The following is a 17041-nucleotide window of genomic DNA, read 5'->3' as shown; positions in this document are numbered from 1 at the left end:
ATACTTCCTCCGGATCGGTTTACTACATGGAATGCACATCCTTCTAGGTTGAGAATTTAACTGGCTATATATATGTGATGGACAGTATGCTAGCCTTTTAAAAAATGTATACTTTTGTACAGTAGTACTCCACTATCGATGGATTGTGCCATGGAGCAAAAATTGAAATTTTAAAAAAGGTGGTACATATAGAAAGCGCTCGTTGCCAAATTATGTATATAGTACTATTAAAAAAATCTAGTACATGCTTAATTGGGGTGCTAAATTCTATTAAAGAAATACTAGTACTAGTATGTACATATTGAAGAGTTAAAGTAACGAGAAGAAACATAACATAGTTCTGCTGGGGGCTCAGCACAACACACCCCTCAAATTAAACTAAGCACACCTGAAATTAAGCTATGCAACTAATCCGGTAGACACTGCATTAGAAGTTTAGAACCGCCATGAGCAACGACACTGCCACCTTACTCGGAGTCCTCGTCCACGTCCTCGACTTCGTCCTTGTCCCTCTTCCTCTTGGCCGATACTTCTTTGCTTGAACCGCCAACTTGGCTGTTGCTCTTCATCCAACCCTTGTAGATATTGAAACAAAGGTAGCCATCCATTGCAGCGTAGTGGATGTGGTCTATATCTAGTACATTCCGCTGCCATGCATGACGATGAAACGTGTAATGAGGTTTCTCCAGTTTGCGGTACGAAGGATGAACCATGGCTCCTGCCAGGGTCAGCATTGAGGGCTGATGAGAGGGCACCAGCCGATTCTTCTGGAGGTCGAAGGGGTTTCCTACAATGAGGCCTATCCGACGCAGGACTTCTTTGTCGTTCTTAAAGTCTACAGTAACGAATTTGACTGTTTTGTCCTCGAGGAAGTTCTTAAAATCCTGGCACTCAACGTCGGCATGGCATATGTGGTAGACCAAGCAAACGTTATGTACGCAAACCTGGATCACGGCGGGCTTCTTCCTCTCTTCGTCCTTTAGATCCTTCTCTCGTCCCACGACTGTGGTGTACTCAACATCTATCCCAGCGATCCACTCATCATGTGAGTTTTCGAACATGTGTCTGAAGCGAGAAAGGCATCCTTTCACCGTCGCGGAAGTACGGGTGTAGATGACGTCGAACTCATCGCCGGTGATGGTTCTAACCTTGTACTCACCGCCGATCGGGGAGATTTGGGACACCATGGATTTGGGAGGAGGGTTAGGATTAGTGGAACTGCCGTAATGTGAATGGACGGGACGACTAGGAGCGAACCGCCGTAGTATTAAAGGACATGCAGGAAAGAGTAGGAGAGAACTGCTAGCGTGCGAACGGCAGGGTAGTGTCTTTCCATTCTCCCATGATACGGGCTTCCGAGAGCCCTTGGATCTGAGATCGAACGGTTGCATGGCGTGATTCTAGACCTATGGGTGAATATCCTATCCTGGAGGGTTATTCTTAAAATTTTCAGCAACTTAGCATGCGACTGTTTGATCTCAGACCCAAGGGCTGCCAGCAGCCCATATCATGGTCGCACCTACCACGACCGTCACGTCGCTCGCGTGGTCGCGCCCTTGGAGATTTAACACGGTGCGTTAGGCTATCTGATGTTAGCATGTCATACATAGTCATCACTTAGTCACTCATACTACAACAAGGTTGGCTATAAGTGTATTTTTTTACTCCTCTCTATCTCTTTCTTTGTACTCCCTCCGTCCCATAATATAAGAACATTTTTGACACTAGCTAGTGTAGTGTCAAAAACGTTCTTATATAGTGGGACATAGGGAGTACTAGTATTTATTGCATTTGCCAAGGAGTGACCTCTTCCAATGAAATGGTGTTGCTAAGTTTGCTTCATTTAATTAGCTATAGACTCAAATTGTCTTTTCACCTAGGTACACGCGCTTAGCACCGTTTCTTCCTTGGGTCACCAAACTAGTCTCTCTCTTCTTGATTAACTTGCCACATCAGACTTTATGCCTATGTGGCAAGCTTAAGCACCCGTAGGAGCAAGTAAGTACAATAGTGCACTTTACATGGCATTTTTGCATATGTGGAGGAAAGAGAGGCAAGGAAAAATTGGAGAAGTGGGCTCTCATGCAAGAGCCAGCCTCTACTACTACATGGTGGATCATTGGGAGTGGCACCTGTATGGAGGTGGTCAGGAATCAGGAGACTCACGCCGGTTGTAGCGCCGCAGTTAAAATGACAATGGCAAGTCAAATCACGGGGCCCCACCTGTCCAGCAGTAACTCGCTGTCAAATCACACAGCCCTACATTTGCAGCAGGCTACTCCCTCGTCTTCTCGCGTCTCTGTCGAACCGACTAGGCGGAACTGCCCCGCCTACCGCGCAGGAAAAGCCCCGCCCTCGACTTTTAAATACAACTACTCCCTCCATCAGATGTGTTTGGTTGAAGGTATCGTATGAATGGATTGGGACCATTCAATTTTTTTGGGATTGAACCATTCAATTCATGTGTTTGGCTGAATATAAGAGATGAGCTAATTATTTAAGACGGGACCACCAGTCATGCTCACATAGTCATGCATGCAAAGGGTGGCCATTTGATTCGACCGATTTGGTTGGGTGGAATGGTTCAGCATCTTCAAGGCATATTCTCTTTTTTTACTCGAACCATTCATGTGCTTTATAACCAAACATGTCTATTTTCTGAACGATCCCAACCCATTCATGACCACCCTTGCAACCAAACGCACGTCATCTTACGAAAACCAAATAATCCCACAATACTAACGCGCGGTGCATTAACTTCTACCTCGTTTCTTGTTTCTTCACATATCAACCAATAAGAATCCAATGATATACTTTTTGTGACATAGTAACTCATATTTAGTTAGTCAAATGGATGACCTAGAACTACGTGCAGGCCCTATAAACCGAGACGCCTACAAATAAAAAACCGAGATGGAGAGGGTAGTTTAGCACGTATCTTTTTAGATCAATATAGTCGGGATTAACCAAGGAGCAAAACCAAGTGGTAGGCTGCCCCTGTCGTGTTGGCGTAGCAACTCAAGTAGGGTCAGTCGGCACACGAAATGGCGACACACTTAACAGGACCCCTTTGGCAGACATGTGGCTCATCCACCGTCTTGTTCCACGTGCGATGCACCAAATTACAGTTCGGAGCAGCGGTTGGAATTGGAGGCACCCCGGTCGTAGCGCCGCAGTAGTAGAAAATGAGCGATGAGGGGTCAAATCACAAAGCCCCACCTTTCCCGCATTAAGCTGGACGGACGAAGCAACCATCATTTCACTCTAGCGCGCAAGAGCATAAAGAAAAGAGAAAACAATGATGCGTGCGACAGCTACCTAGGGCACCCTAGGGTAGGGGTCTCCACTACAGATCCTTTTTTTTGAAAGCACCTCCACTACAAATCGGCTTCTCCCTCGTCCTCTTGAAGAAAACCGATGATGAGTGAGGCGGTAGGTGTCGATGTGAAAATCGGCGGATCTCGAGTAGGGGGTCCCGATCTGTGCGTCTAGGCGGATGGTAACAGGAGACGAGGGACACGATGTTTTACCCAGGTTCGGGCCCTCTCGATGGAGGTAAAACCCTACGTCCTGCTTGATTAATATTGATGATATGGGTAGTACAAGAGTAAATCTACCACGAGATCAAGGAGGCTAAACCCTAGAAGCTAGCCTATGGTATGATTGTTGTTCGTCCTATGGACTAAAACCCTCCGGTTTATATAGACACCGGAGAGGGCTAGGGTTACACAGAGTCGGTTACAATGGTAGGAGATCTACATATCCGTATCGCCAAGTTTGCCTTCCACGCCAAGGAAAGTCCCATCTGGACACAGGACGAAGTCTTCAATCTTGTATCTTCATAGTCTTGGAGTCCGGCCGATGATGATAGTTCGGCTATCCGGACACCCCCTAGTCCAGGACTCCCTCAGTAGCCCTTGAACCAGGCTTCAATGACGACGAGTCCGGCGTGCAAATTGTCTTCGGCATTGCAAGGCGGGTTCCTCCTCCGAATACCTCATAGAAGATGTTGAACACAAGGATAGTGTCCGGCTCTGCAAAATAGTTTCCACATACCACCATAGAGAGAATAATATTCGCACAAATCTAATTTGCTGACGTATTCCGTAGCGTGACATCATGCCACAGCCAAGCCTTTATTCGAATCGTTTTACTATCTCACCTCAGCATGTTTAGCGAGGCGGCTTCCTTGGCACGTCTTGTCAAAGCAGAGATCGTGTCCCCTTATTCCGGGATTCTCAGAAATACAGGCGTGGGTAACCCAACCGTGCCATGGGTATGACTTCTTAATTGAAAGTGAATCCCAGACGGTCACGGGGAGGGCTCTTGGTATTCAAACTCTTTTATAAAGAGACCAAGGCTCGAATCCTTTCTTTCAATCCCATCAAATCCGCCTCTCGCCTTGAGTTCCAACACCCAAAGCTCCAGATTCAGGCGCTTTGGACCTTCGATGATGTCCGGCTCCGACCTCCAAGGCCGGTGGACGCCTTCCTCCGTTACGGAAGAAGACGTGCGAAAGCTGAGAGATGCTAGGTATCTAGCCGGCGAAATCTCGCATAGGCTGCCTGCTCCACGGCAGGCTATCCCCACTCCCCAACCCGGTGAGAGCGTGGTGTTCACATCTCACTTCCTTCGGGGTCTCGGCTTCCCGATTGATCGCTTCGTGAGGGGGCTCATGTTTTATTACGGGCTAGAATTTCACGACTTAGCTCCGGAGTCCATCCTCCAAATCTCATTGTTCATTGTCGTGTGTGAGGCCTTCCTCCATATTACTCCTCACTTCGGACTGTGGCTTAAGACCTTCAAGGTAGAACCAAAGATAATTGAGGGGCAGCACTCAGAGTGCGGAGGCGCTCTTATAAGCAAGATTGCCGACACTTCATGGCCCGAGGGCTCTTTACAAGAGGAGTTCGGCTTATGGCAACGAGAGTGGTTTTACATCACAGCCCCCAGGGGCACCACATGGGCGGCGCCACCAGCTTTTCGCTCGGGTCCCCCACCACGGCTAGCGTCATGGGTCAATAAAGGGCTTAACTGGGGGCCGTCCAAGGACGTGCCCTTACTGCAGAGCCGCATTCGAGATCTCCTAGAAAGAGATATCAATTTGGCCGTAGTGGCGCAGGTTATGCTGATTCGCCGCATACTGCCCTACAAACGTTGCCCTCTCCGCCTGTGGGAATTTAATCCGGAGGGACCGCGAGGCCTCCAACATTTTATGGGCACGACGCCCATGGAGATGTATAAATTGTTCTTCGGATCACAAGCAATGTGTCCGGACTCGTCCGAGGACAAAGGTCTGAGCTGCAATCGCCCAGACACTCAAGTAAGTAGCCCTGTACCCGGACACGCTACCCATATGTTTATCATAAAATTGCCCTCTAAAAGAGCTATCCTTTGAATAGGAGTGGATAGAGAAAGCAAAGCTTATCAGGTGTCCGGCCCCCTCCCTGAGACTACACCAGATCCCGTGTTGACCAGGATGCTGGAGATTGTGCCTTTGGAAGAAGGCGAAGAGGGGAACCAAGAAGCTACCGCCTCCGCCAAGGAGGCTGACAGGAAGGGAGGAATCAAGAATTCCTCTAACCAGGGAAAGAAAAGGACCGCCTCTGAAGACCCGGAGGCGATGGCCTCAAAGCGGGGGAAGAAATCTTCGTCAGCGGGTCCGGCGCCGGAGAGTGCCCCGGCCACATTGCGCCCCCAAGGGGATCAGCTCTCCACCGAGCCGTAAGTAAAGAGAGGGGGTTTTTAAATGAGTGACATCCCTGTTTTATTTCTGAGGAAGATAACTGAAATTTTACCTTGCAGTTCGGATCTCAACCCTTCTCAGCAGAGCTCATCTTCAGGGGATCTTCGTCCGGAGATGATGGAGAGCGAAACGCCTCCCCTAGCTGTACCATCTTGCGAGGCGGGCGACCCCGAGGTGTCGTCTCAGAGGGTTTCTCCAAATCCGGACCTCGAAAAAGGCCTTCGGACTAGTCCGGCACCTTCCGGTGCACAGTCGGAGGAGCTGAAGGATCTGCTCGGGCGAGCATCTATCTCAGAAGAACACCGTGTGTTGATGAACACGGTGATTAGAAGGATTTCATCCGTGGAAAGTGGATTGTACGAGGCCGCCAGGAGTTTACTGACAGGTTTTGAGGTACGTGAAAAGATGTACCTTTTGACAGAGTCGCATATATAAAATGTGCCCTATATAGATAGTAGCCCCTGAGACTCTGTGTGTTGTCAAAAATGACGGCGCACAGAGGATCATAATCCCAGGTATTAATATGTCGCCTTTCCTATGTAGGTGGCGAGGTGTTCGGTGGCTAGTCGGACTGATGAATTTGCCGAGCTAAAGCGGCAACTTGACATGGCAGATGCCGACATCGCGCTTGTAAATGAGCGGCTGGACGAGGCACAAGGTATGTAATGTCTCCAAAGACATCTGGTAAGAGGAGCTTGATGCTCGTACCTTATAACATGTGTGCTTAATGCAGATGGTGCCGCTGCCGTGGAGAACCTTCGGGCGGAACTTGCCCAAGCCAAGGAGCAAGCGAGGAAAAGCGATGCGGCTGTCGTGAAGGCGGCTGAAGAGCTAAAAGCCGAACAGGCTGCTCACTGCCAGAGCAAGAAAGAAATGGCCGAGATGGCTGTAAAATTGAAGGATGCTGCCGACCATTGTAAGCTTCTTGAAAAAGAAGATAGGGTGGCACCGGAGACCTAAAAAGGTCACTGCTGAGGCCAAGGACACTCGCTCTGCAATGAGAGCTATGAAGGAGGAGCTACGTCAGGCCGAAGATATCATGGCTGGAAAGCCCTATATGCTGCGGATGAAGTTCGGGGATCCTAAGTATGCTCCATTTAGACCGGAAGTGGAGTGCGGCGAACACTTATCTGGATTTGGCGGCGAGTGCCGTGGACGCGACCGAACACTTCCGGGGTCTAGATAACCATGAATTGAAGAACTTTTTTGGTCGCAGTTCCATAGTCCGGAGCGTCCACTTCCGTTAACCGATCGGTTAGCCGAGTGGGCTGAGCTGAATAGGTTGTCCGGACTTGCCATGAAAGATGTCGTGGCTCATTTGTGGCCGGAAAGGCCCGAGCTGAAGAGTTATTTTGGCTTGGTGCAGCAGTTCCTTGATGCGGTGCCGCATATCAAGGCGATGAAGCGGTCGGCATGCATAGAGGGTGCACGGATGGCTCTCGCCCGTGTCAAAACATACTGGGCGGAGATGGAGGCCACCGACATTGCATCCCAGGACTCGGACAAAAGCCGATTACCAGCCGAGCACTATTTTGAGGAAGTCCTGCAGGGCGCTCGTTTAATAGAGTCGCAGTGCTCGAAAAACGTTATGTTCAAATGACATGTATGATTTGTGAAACCATGTTTCAAATATAATATAAGGCCTTTTATACTTGGGCATTCAAGTGTTGAAATACCTCCTGTGAGGCCGTTAATGTATATGTGTATATAACCTGAAAGATGGCAGTCTTCGGCTTCAGCCCCCACGCACATAGTGCGGGGGTGTTTGCAAAAAGAGCGCATTTTCACACTTAATCCAACGTCTTGGTCCTGTGAAGGAGGTGATAGCATAGCAAACTAGGCAACCGGACTATAGTGCTTTATCACTTTCACTTAGCCATAGGAGTTCGATGGTGGGGCTACTATATAGCCCCCGGGTGCACTGCGCTCTCCGAATTTCGGGGCGCGTATGTGCCTGACCGGGAAACGGTCCTTCGTTAAAGTAGAGGAATTCTAAACATTCCGGTGGTCGATCGAGTGGTTGACCAGTCTCTCGCTATATCATGACAGTCAGTTTTCGGCTTTCTCTACTGAGGTGCTCACCTGGACGAACCGGGGCACAATCGCACTAGTTCTCCTGGTGCCTCGTTAGCCGATAGAGCGGAACGTAAGGCAGCAAAACACAGGAGCCGGGAAAACCCAACATTTGACCAAAGACATGATTCGGAGCTGATGCATATAAGGCCTAACTCGAGACGCCAAACACTCCCTAAGGTATTCGGTCTTTATGAAAACAGGCAGAACAATGCCCTAAGCCCCTAGTATCCAGGTACGCGCAAAAATTTCTGACGCGGCCGATGCCAAAACGCCAGATTCCTCCTCGGTTACAGCAAAAAACCGGGGGATGTGTATCAACAAGAGACAGTAAAAAAGGTTTACGCAGGGTCTTAATCTGAAAAGAATGCTTGCAACGGGTCCCTACTGCACGTCTGCGCCTGTGTCTCCGTTGTGCCGTATCCTGGACGGGTGTCGCACGGTGTTCATCTGTAAAAGAGGAGAACTTAGTTGAAAAAGAGTCCGTGCGAAAGATGTATTTTGAAATAAACAGAGTATGATTCAAAGAATGACTAAAATTGAGATTTATTGTCTCTTTTTGTGCATGCGTGGAGCCCCTTGTAAAGGGGTACGCGGCTAGTAAGCCCCTTGTTTATTTATACCAGACTCGCCTAACCGTGTCCGGGGTCTTGAATGACCTGTTTAGGGGCTTTGATCAGCAGAGCCGGATTAGTGTGTGGCTGTCAAGGCAGTCTCACGTTCTTCCGTAGTCGAGAAACACTCGAAATTACCCTTTAATGAGATGATGTCGCGTGAACCAGGCATTTTGAGTGTAAGAGACGCGTAATGCGGTATTGCGTTAAAGCGGGCGAAAGCTTCGCGTCCCAATAGTGCTTGATAGCTACTTTTAAATGGGGCGATGTGGAAGATTAACTTTTCGCGACGGAAGTTGTCAGATGAGCCGAACACAACTTCTAGTGGTAAAGAGCCCGTACAATGGGCATATTGGCCTGGCATCACTCCTTTAAAGGAAGTGTTGCTATGGCGTATTTTGGTTGGGTCTATCCCCATTCTGCGGATTGTATCCTGATATAGCAGGTTTAGATCACTACCGCCGTCCATTAGGACCTGTGTAAATTGTAGTCCGTTGATTACAGGATTTAATATCAAAGAAGTCCATCCTGCGTTCCGGATATTCCTGGAGTAATCCTGATGGTCGAAAGTGATTTGTTTTGACATCCAGTGTCGGGACTCCGCTGGGGTGGACCGTGCGATGCGTACTTTAATGGGCACCGCTCTATTTTTTCCTATTGTGACTTGAAGTGAATTTACTGTTTTGACCTCTTGTGGGAAATCCTTTTGTTTTTCGGTGCTCTGCTTGTGAGGTTCGTCATCGTCCTCACTTGGTGTGTCTAGCCTCTTGTGTTCGGTGTTAAGTCGGCCGGACTGCTTGAAGACCCAACAATCTCTGGGGGTATGGTTTGCAGGCCTCCTGGGGGTACTGTGGATTTGGCATATCTTGTCCAAGATTTTGTTTAGGTTGGATAGCTCGTCGCTGTTCTCCTTGAGAGGCAGTTTTTGGTTGTTCTGCCGAGAGCTTTTGAATCCGGCGTTGACTGCCGTGCTCTTTGGTCCATTTCCTTTAGTTTGGTGCTGGTCCTTGTTGCGCCGTGGTTTCCCATTTCCATCTCTGACCTCGGATGTACTTGGGTCACTGGTGCTGCATCTTGCCCGCCAGCTATCCTCTCCCGCACAAAAGCGGGTCATGAGGCTTGTTAGTGCGGCCATTGTTCTTGGCTTTTCCTGGACGAGGTGTCTGGCGAGCCATTCGTCTCGGAAGTTATGCTTGAAAGCTTCTAAGACTTCGGCGTCCGGATAGTTGACTATCTGGTTCTTTTTGGTGAGGAACCTATTCCAGAATTTGCGGGCTGACTCTCCGGGCTGTTGAGTTATGTGACTTAAATCGTCTGCATCCGGAGGGCGGATGTAAGTCCCCTGAAAATTTGCCCGAAATGCGTCCTCGAGCTCTTCCCAACTTCCAATGGTATTTTCTGGGAGGCTTTTGAGCCAGTGCCGGGCTGGCCCTTTGAGTTTGAGGGGTAAGTATTTTATGGCGTGGAGGTCATCTCCTCTAGCCATATGTATGTGCAGGATGTAATCCTCAATCCAGACTCCGGGGTCTGTTGTTCCGTCGTACGCCTCTATATTTACGGGCTTGAATCCCGTTGGAAATTCATGATCCAGCACCTCATCGGTGAAACATAGGGGGTGTGCGGCGCCCCTGTATTTGGGTGTGTCGTGATTTTCAAATACTAGATGTGTTGTGTTACCTTCTGGAGCTTGCTTTCTTGGCCCATAGATGGATCTAAACGGGCCATCCTTTTTGCGAGTATCCTTATGTGGATCGCGTGCCGATTTGTGTGCGGCGCCGCTTGGCGCTCTTTGTTTGTAATGTGGTCGTTTATCCGACCGGGCGGCCTCTTTGTTTTTTGATTTTTGGGGCTCTATGGCCTCCTCGTCAAATTCGGGCAACAGTTTGCGCTTCGGGTAGCTCTTTGCTTGGCGACTATCGCCGTTTTTGTCTACGGTCTTGAGTACTTGGCTCCATATCATTCTGAGTACGTCTTCCGCTGTTTTGAGCTTCCGCTTCTGCTTCTTCAGGCTTCATGCAGTGGCGACGAGCCTTTTGTGGAGGTTCTTCTGCTCCAACGATGTGTCCGGCGTGAGATCATCCGGACTGTTGTTTTCGTCGGAGATGGGTTGCCTCTCCAATTCATCCTGTTCGGATGGTTGCTTGGGGGCATGTTCGTCGTCCACTGGTTCGCCCTGCTCTATGGCTGGTTCTTCATGGGTGCTGCCGCTGTCGAGGCGGGACTTTGGGCGGCGCTTGTGTCGCCGTTTCGGCTGTTTTTCGGGGGAATTTTCCTTCGCAGCGTCCCGTTGTTTCTCGTTATTGCTTCCTTTGGGTGTATCCACCATATATATATATCGTGAGTTGAGGTGGCTTTCCCGTGCCCTGCGGGCGCTGGTTCCTGGTCATCTCTGGCATCATCGTCCATACCGTCGATATCTTCGGAGTCGAAATCTAGCATGTCGGTTAAGTCATCGACAGTGGCTACGATGTGGGTGGTGGGTGGGCTTTGAGTTTCTTCGCCGTCCGCATCCCAACCGTCCTGGCCATAATCCGGCCAAGGCTCTCCTGATAAAGAGAGGCATTTTAGCGAATTCAGGATGTCACCGAAAGGCGAGTGCTGAAAGATGTCCGCAGCGGTGAACTCCATGATCGTCGCCCAATCGGGTTCGATTGGCAGGAGCGCGGAGGGTTCGGGGTCCGGAGAAGAGTCCGGCACCTTGGAGTCACGAGCTTCGCAAGGGACAAGGTTAATATTCGGCTCCATCGCCGTAGAGGTAGCAGCCCCCGAGGCGGTGTCTAAGCACCCATCCTCGATCGGCGCAGTCGGCTCCGAGTTAAGGGTCGGAGCGGACTCTTGTGCAGCCTTCAGGGCACTGTCCGGCGGCAGAGCTAGGTCATGCCCATCGTGACAGTGCGGCGCGCTCGACTGTGGCTCGAATCCGTCGAAGATCAAGTCTCCGAGGATGTCGGCTGTGAAGTTCAAACTTCCAAATCTGACCTGATGGCCAGGGGCGTAGCTTTCGAAGTGCTCCAGATGGCCTAGCGAATTGGCCCGAAGTGCAAAGCCGCCGAATACAAAGATCTGTCCGGGGAGAAAAGTCTCACCCTGGACCGTGTTGTTGTTGATGATTGAAGGAGCCATCGGGCCTATGAGCGACGACACAGAGGAACTCTCAATGAAAGCACCAATGTCGGTGTCAAAACCGGCGGATCTCGGGCAGGGGGTCCCGATCTGTGCGTCTAGGCGGATGGTAACAGGAGACGAGGGACACGATGTTTTACCCAGGTTCGGGCCCTCTCGATGGAGGTAAAACCCTACGTCCTGCTTGATTAATATTGATGATATGGGTAGTACAAGAGTAGATCTACCACGAGATCAAGGAGGCTAAACCCGAGAAGCTAGCCTATGGTATGATTGTTGTTCGTCCTATGGACTAAAACCCTCCGGTTTATATAGACACCAGAGAGGGCTAGGGTTACACAGAGTCGGTTACAATGGTAGGAGATCTACATATCCGTATCGCCAAGTTTGCCTTCCACGCCAAGGAAAGTCCCATCCGGACACGGAACGAAGTCTTCAATCTTGTATCTTCATAGTCTTGGAGTCCGTCCGATGATGATAGTTCGGCTATCCGGACACCCCCTAGTCCAGGACTCCCTCAGTAGGGTTTGTAGGAGTACTACAGCGTGCAGGGTCACGTCGTAGTAAACGGGTTCGAGTCGACGCCTTAAATATGTGTGGGCCGCTTGATTTTATGGGAACGAGGCAACATTTTGGGTTCGGGCACCAGTGGAGATATAACACGTACAAAAAATTGTGGATGTAGGTTCGACCGAAAGGCAATGATGCATGGGCCCTGCATTTTGATATACCCGGGGCCGTGTGAAATTTGCTACTCTACTCAAAACTAGTAAGGTACACATGTATTGAACGCATGAGATTTCGAAACCAAATTATGAATAAATACACACTATAGCATGTAAAACTTTGAGTCATATATGCATGATGTAGATCTTCATTTAGTTCTTATCGTTCATCTCATTCAAAATCAATTAGTTTTATAAAAATGTTAAGATTCATGGGGTTGTGCATTGTAAATCATAAAGTAAAAAAAACAAATAATGGCAATTCATTTAGAAAAAATAATCAATTATGATACAGAAGATTCTAGAACAAAGGAAAAGTGCTTGTGTTTTGAGGTTTGTGCATTATGCTTAAGTTCAACCATGGAGTCTTCTAAATTGTACATGTGGCAGATCTGGTGGAATGTTGATGATATCCAACGGCCAGTAGTGCTCAGATTTGCCCATCTCTACACTGTCGGGTTAGCTTCATCCAGCGACCATCTTTCAAAGTTATTGGCACACTATATAGTTCTTGTGCCATAGTTGCATGTTTTGGAAAAAAGCTACTAGTGGGTTGTACTATCTATTTAGGAATAGAAGATGCATACATGGAAGTTGTAGGGAAAGAGATGACATGGAGCATCTCAATTCCTATGAGTAGGGATTGGAAAAGAGATGTCATTTGGTTCACATCATAGGAACTTTTCTATTGAATCTAGAGATGACATGTATCTCAATTCCTATGAGGAGGGATTAGTAAAGAGACGTAATTTGGTTCATATCATAGGAACTTTTCTATTGAATATACGCTAATGTTTATTTTCCTTTGAAATTAAGGGAGTATAGGAATCCATTCATATGAACCAAGTGGCTCTAAAGCTATAGAAATGATATCATGTTTATTTCCTTTGAAATGTAGAGTATATGAATCTATTCCTATGAACCAATTGGCTCTAAAGGAAAAAAATCCTATAAAAATCATATCATATAGAGTTCCTATGATATTCCTCGACACTAAAGGATGGTTGAAATTGCTGCGGGTGATACGATGGTCTTTCTTTGTAGACTCCTCACCCATCTTTATAGTTACCTATCGAAGATAAATGAAATGATATATACAGGGTAATCTACTTGTGTAATTTGGTACACGAAAACTCGGTAAAAGTTTGCGAGGTTCTAATTTTCAATAAAGCTATATGCACTGTATTTCAGAACGGAGGGAGCATACGGCAGTTGCTAACACTCACGTAGAAGATTTGTGTGTAGGAGGAGTGGATGTTCTGTTAAATGACATGGCAAAACTGACACTGTCGGATGCCGATCTAATGGTTCTTATGGCGTTCGTCAGGAAAAGGCTTGTGGCGGACATTTGTCAGATAATGATTTACGGACACATGCATTGCACTGATACGTGCCCCCCTCTCTCTCACACACATGCACCCTCACGAGTCACGACTCTCTCGAGTCCTCTCGCAGAATCGCACATCGCACCCATCCTCTATCTGCAGGTAGACGTCACGCACATATGTGCTCTTCACACCCTACCCTCAGAACTTCTAAAAAACAAAAGACGGCGCGCACATTTTATTTTAGCTCACACGTCACACACTTATACTATTACTCTTGCGGTGAACATTCTTTGGGCATAGTATATATTGTACTCTCACGAAGAGAAGCGGTGCACGCACGCACTAGTTCTCTCACACCCACTCGCGGGTACACGTAGGAGCGCATTTTTTTGAAGCCGGTACAACAAAATCACTCCACTATATATCAAAGCAGGAGCCTTAGCGCTTGCTTTACTAGGGTTCCTCTCGTTCACTCTCTCATGCTCTCCAGATCTAAGCAAGACATAGGTGGCCACACACTCTCTCTCAGCTCACGACTGGTCACAAAAATCCGGCCGGACAACCTCGACCGGGGCAGGGGGTGTAGGTGCATCGTTCACGCTGTCGTCGACGGCGAGGGAGGAGACCAACGGCTGCCTGCGCATCCCGATCGACGGCCATGTCGTTCTCTCCGAGAGAGCGCCGGCTCGGGAGGGCCTCCGACCCCTTCTTCCTCCCTGTGGTATTGTGGCCAAGATGCGGCCTCCCGACGCCGTCTTTGCCACATGCCGACGACCCTCAGGTATATATTCCTTCAAAAACTGCCTTGCTCTACTACCCCAGCTCTTCCCCCTTCGTGTGGATCCTTTTCTACTTCCGTCCGCTGTTACAAAGCCACCTAGACTTCTACTATTTTTAGAAGTAAAGCTAGTTCATACAGTGAACTCAAAGTGTTGGTTCAAACAGGGAAGAAAGTGGGAAAGCTGTAGCATGAATCTAGGACTTGGTTCTAAGAGGAAACGGGGAAAAGTAGTAATATGTGTCACTGTTTAAATAACCATATTTCGTATTTGCGCAAATAGGGATGTCTGTCTCCATATCGTTTCGGGATGTCTGTCTCCGTATCGTTTCTATCCGCGCAATCAAAAGCACACACCTCAGTTTTAGTACAACTGCGCAAAATGAGATGGCTATCCCTCATTGCCATCGTCTAACCTCCCGTCTTCAAGGTATCCCTACATTGGTAGTAACTAAGGTAGAATGACCAACGCAATCTAAAAGAAGCTGATTCGTACGTTTTACTTCCTGATTGCAGTGCAGGGACGAGCGAAAACAACTGCATCCTAGTCCGGAATGCACTTTCTACCAGTTCATCCATGGACCGAGGACTAGCTGGCACGGCTGCACGGTGGTTTTTTGGACAGGTGCGCGGACAAGAGGCATTGTGGTCTGCTTATTTCTGCAAATAGCGGTGCTTAAATTTAGTGGAATGCACAAGCATTTCAGCTGGTCAGTACACTGCATGGTTCAGTTCAGCATTCCAGCTGAGACCACAATTATAATTGGTTATTCTGGAATGAGAGAACCTAACCCTGGATGGTGGCAACAAGAAAAAACCAGAGTGAACTCCAGGAAATTTAAGCCTGCCGGGAGGCCCTTTGCTCAGAGAAGCCTTGCTTGTTTTTTCCTGATTTGTAAACCTTCTCACAACTTTGTCTTTTGCTGTGAACTAGTATATGTTTGTTATGTTCTATGAATCATTGAGATGTATAAAATTGCTTAACTTATGCTTTTCAAGATTTTTATGAAGACGAGTTTAATTGTGAGTGTTCCACATGAGCGCTGGACTAGCGTGTGAACGTTTGGAATTTATTACATTGTGGCCTCAATTAACTGCATGAACCACTGTAACAAGATACATAGTAGTTGCTTATATGTCAGACAGCAGATTGTTGATTGTTAGCTGGTCGATAGCCTAGTGTTGAAGCGAGCTGAGCCAATGTGCCGTGTTTTGCACAACTGCTTACAAGTGGGGTAGCACCAACAGTGTTTACAAGTACTTATGTATACGTCGGTGCACGGTTCTCGAACGAGTGCTCTATTTCATCAAAACACACACTGCTCGTATGATAAACCGTGACAACTTATGTCTTACCATGCCATATTCATGAAAAAACTAGTGAGGACGCATCTGTTTCGGCAACAATTACGATGGTTCTCACATGATTCACGGGCACACAAAAGTAGCAGCAGTTCCCATAGACGGATTCAAACAGAGCACTAGCCCCAGAGGGGTCGATAACAAGCAAGGTTCGGATAATTAGACACAATCCAAACTACTATTAAACACTAGCTGGGGCAACTATTTCATGCCTCGATCTAATTTGGGCTGGACACAAGACGGACCTTGCCATGAACATCATCGAGGACGTCCCGCAGCAGCTCAATCCTGTGAACCTTCATGAAGACAACCTTGTGGCCTTGCCACTGATAAACTTGTTTGTGGAGGCATGCCACGTCATCTTCCTGCGTAAGCTTGACAAGAACAGTATGCCTCACAAACGAAGGAGTAGCTTTGAACTTCTTGTGCTTCAGTACACCCTGGACAACACGCCTGACAACAGTGAGGCTGGAATACAACTCTTCATTGGTATAACCGCAAATGGCTTCCAGGATCCAACAGCCTAAGAACTCTGTTTTCCCAGTGCGTATATTCAGGTCGTCCGCCTCATAGCGAGTGACATGCACAACCACACAATCCTTGTCTGCATCAGGGCTCTAATTGAAACAGAAACAAATTCTGAATTACTTTTCAGTATAAGAACCACAAGTTATTTAAACCACTATGTATAGCATGGCATCGAAGCTAATAAAATTTTGCATTATTAATCACCACATACTTCCTTTTCTAAAAAAATCACCACATACTTAGATGAAAAACCACAATCGAGATCGGCAAAGAAGGAAATCACCTTGGGCAGCTCAGCGGGGGGGGGGGACACATCCTCGAAGGGGGAAAACTGCTCCTGCAGTGCCACGGGGGCTGTAACCTCAAACGGGGCGTTGACCATCTCAGTAGTGGCCGTGAGCGTATCTGGGGTCGGCTCGGTGGTTGCCTCCATCTTCTTGGAGCTCTCTGTCTCGTGGGGATCAGCCTCCCGCGTCTGCTCCAATATCGGCAGATCTTTGCCTGGTTCTCCTTGGTCCATCATGAAACTGACGAATACTAGGAGACCACTGAAAGGAAAACACAATCGCAATGACAATGAAACAAAAAAGAGAGTGAGGATCGGTTACTGCTTTGCAAAAGTTCTTTTTTTTCTCTGAATGAAAATATACCAACATCACGGATCCGCTTACCTTCCCTTCGTTGGGAGAGAAGAACAGTGGAAGATGCGAGTGTTGCCTTTCTTGAAGACGGTGAGGGAGAAGGGGATTCAGCGAGGAGTGAAA

Source organism: Triticum aestivum, chromosome 6B (genome assembly GCF_018294505.1).
Source record: "Triticum aestivum cultivar Chinese Spring chromosome 6B, IWGSC CS RefSeq v2.1, whole genome shotgun sequence".
In the NCBI taxonomy this organism is placed as follows: domain Eukaryota; kingdom Viridiplantae; phylum Streptophyta; class Magnoliopsida; order Poales; family Poaceae; genus Triticum; species Triticum aestivum.
This window is presented reverse-complemented; position numbering follows the sequence as displayed.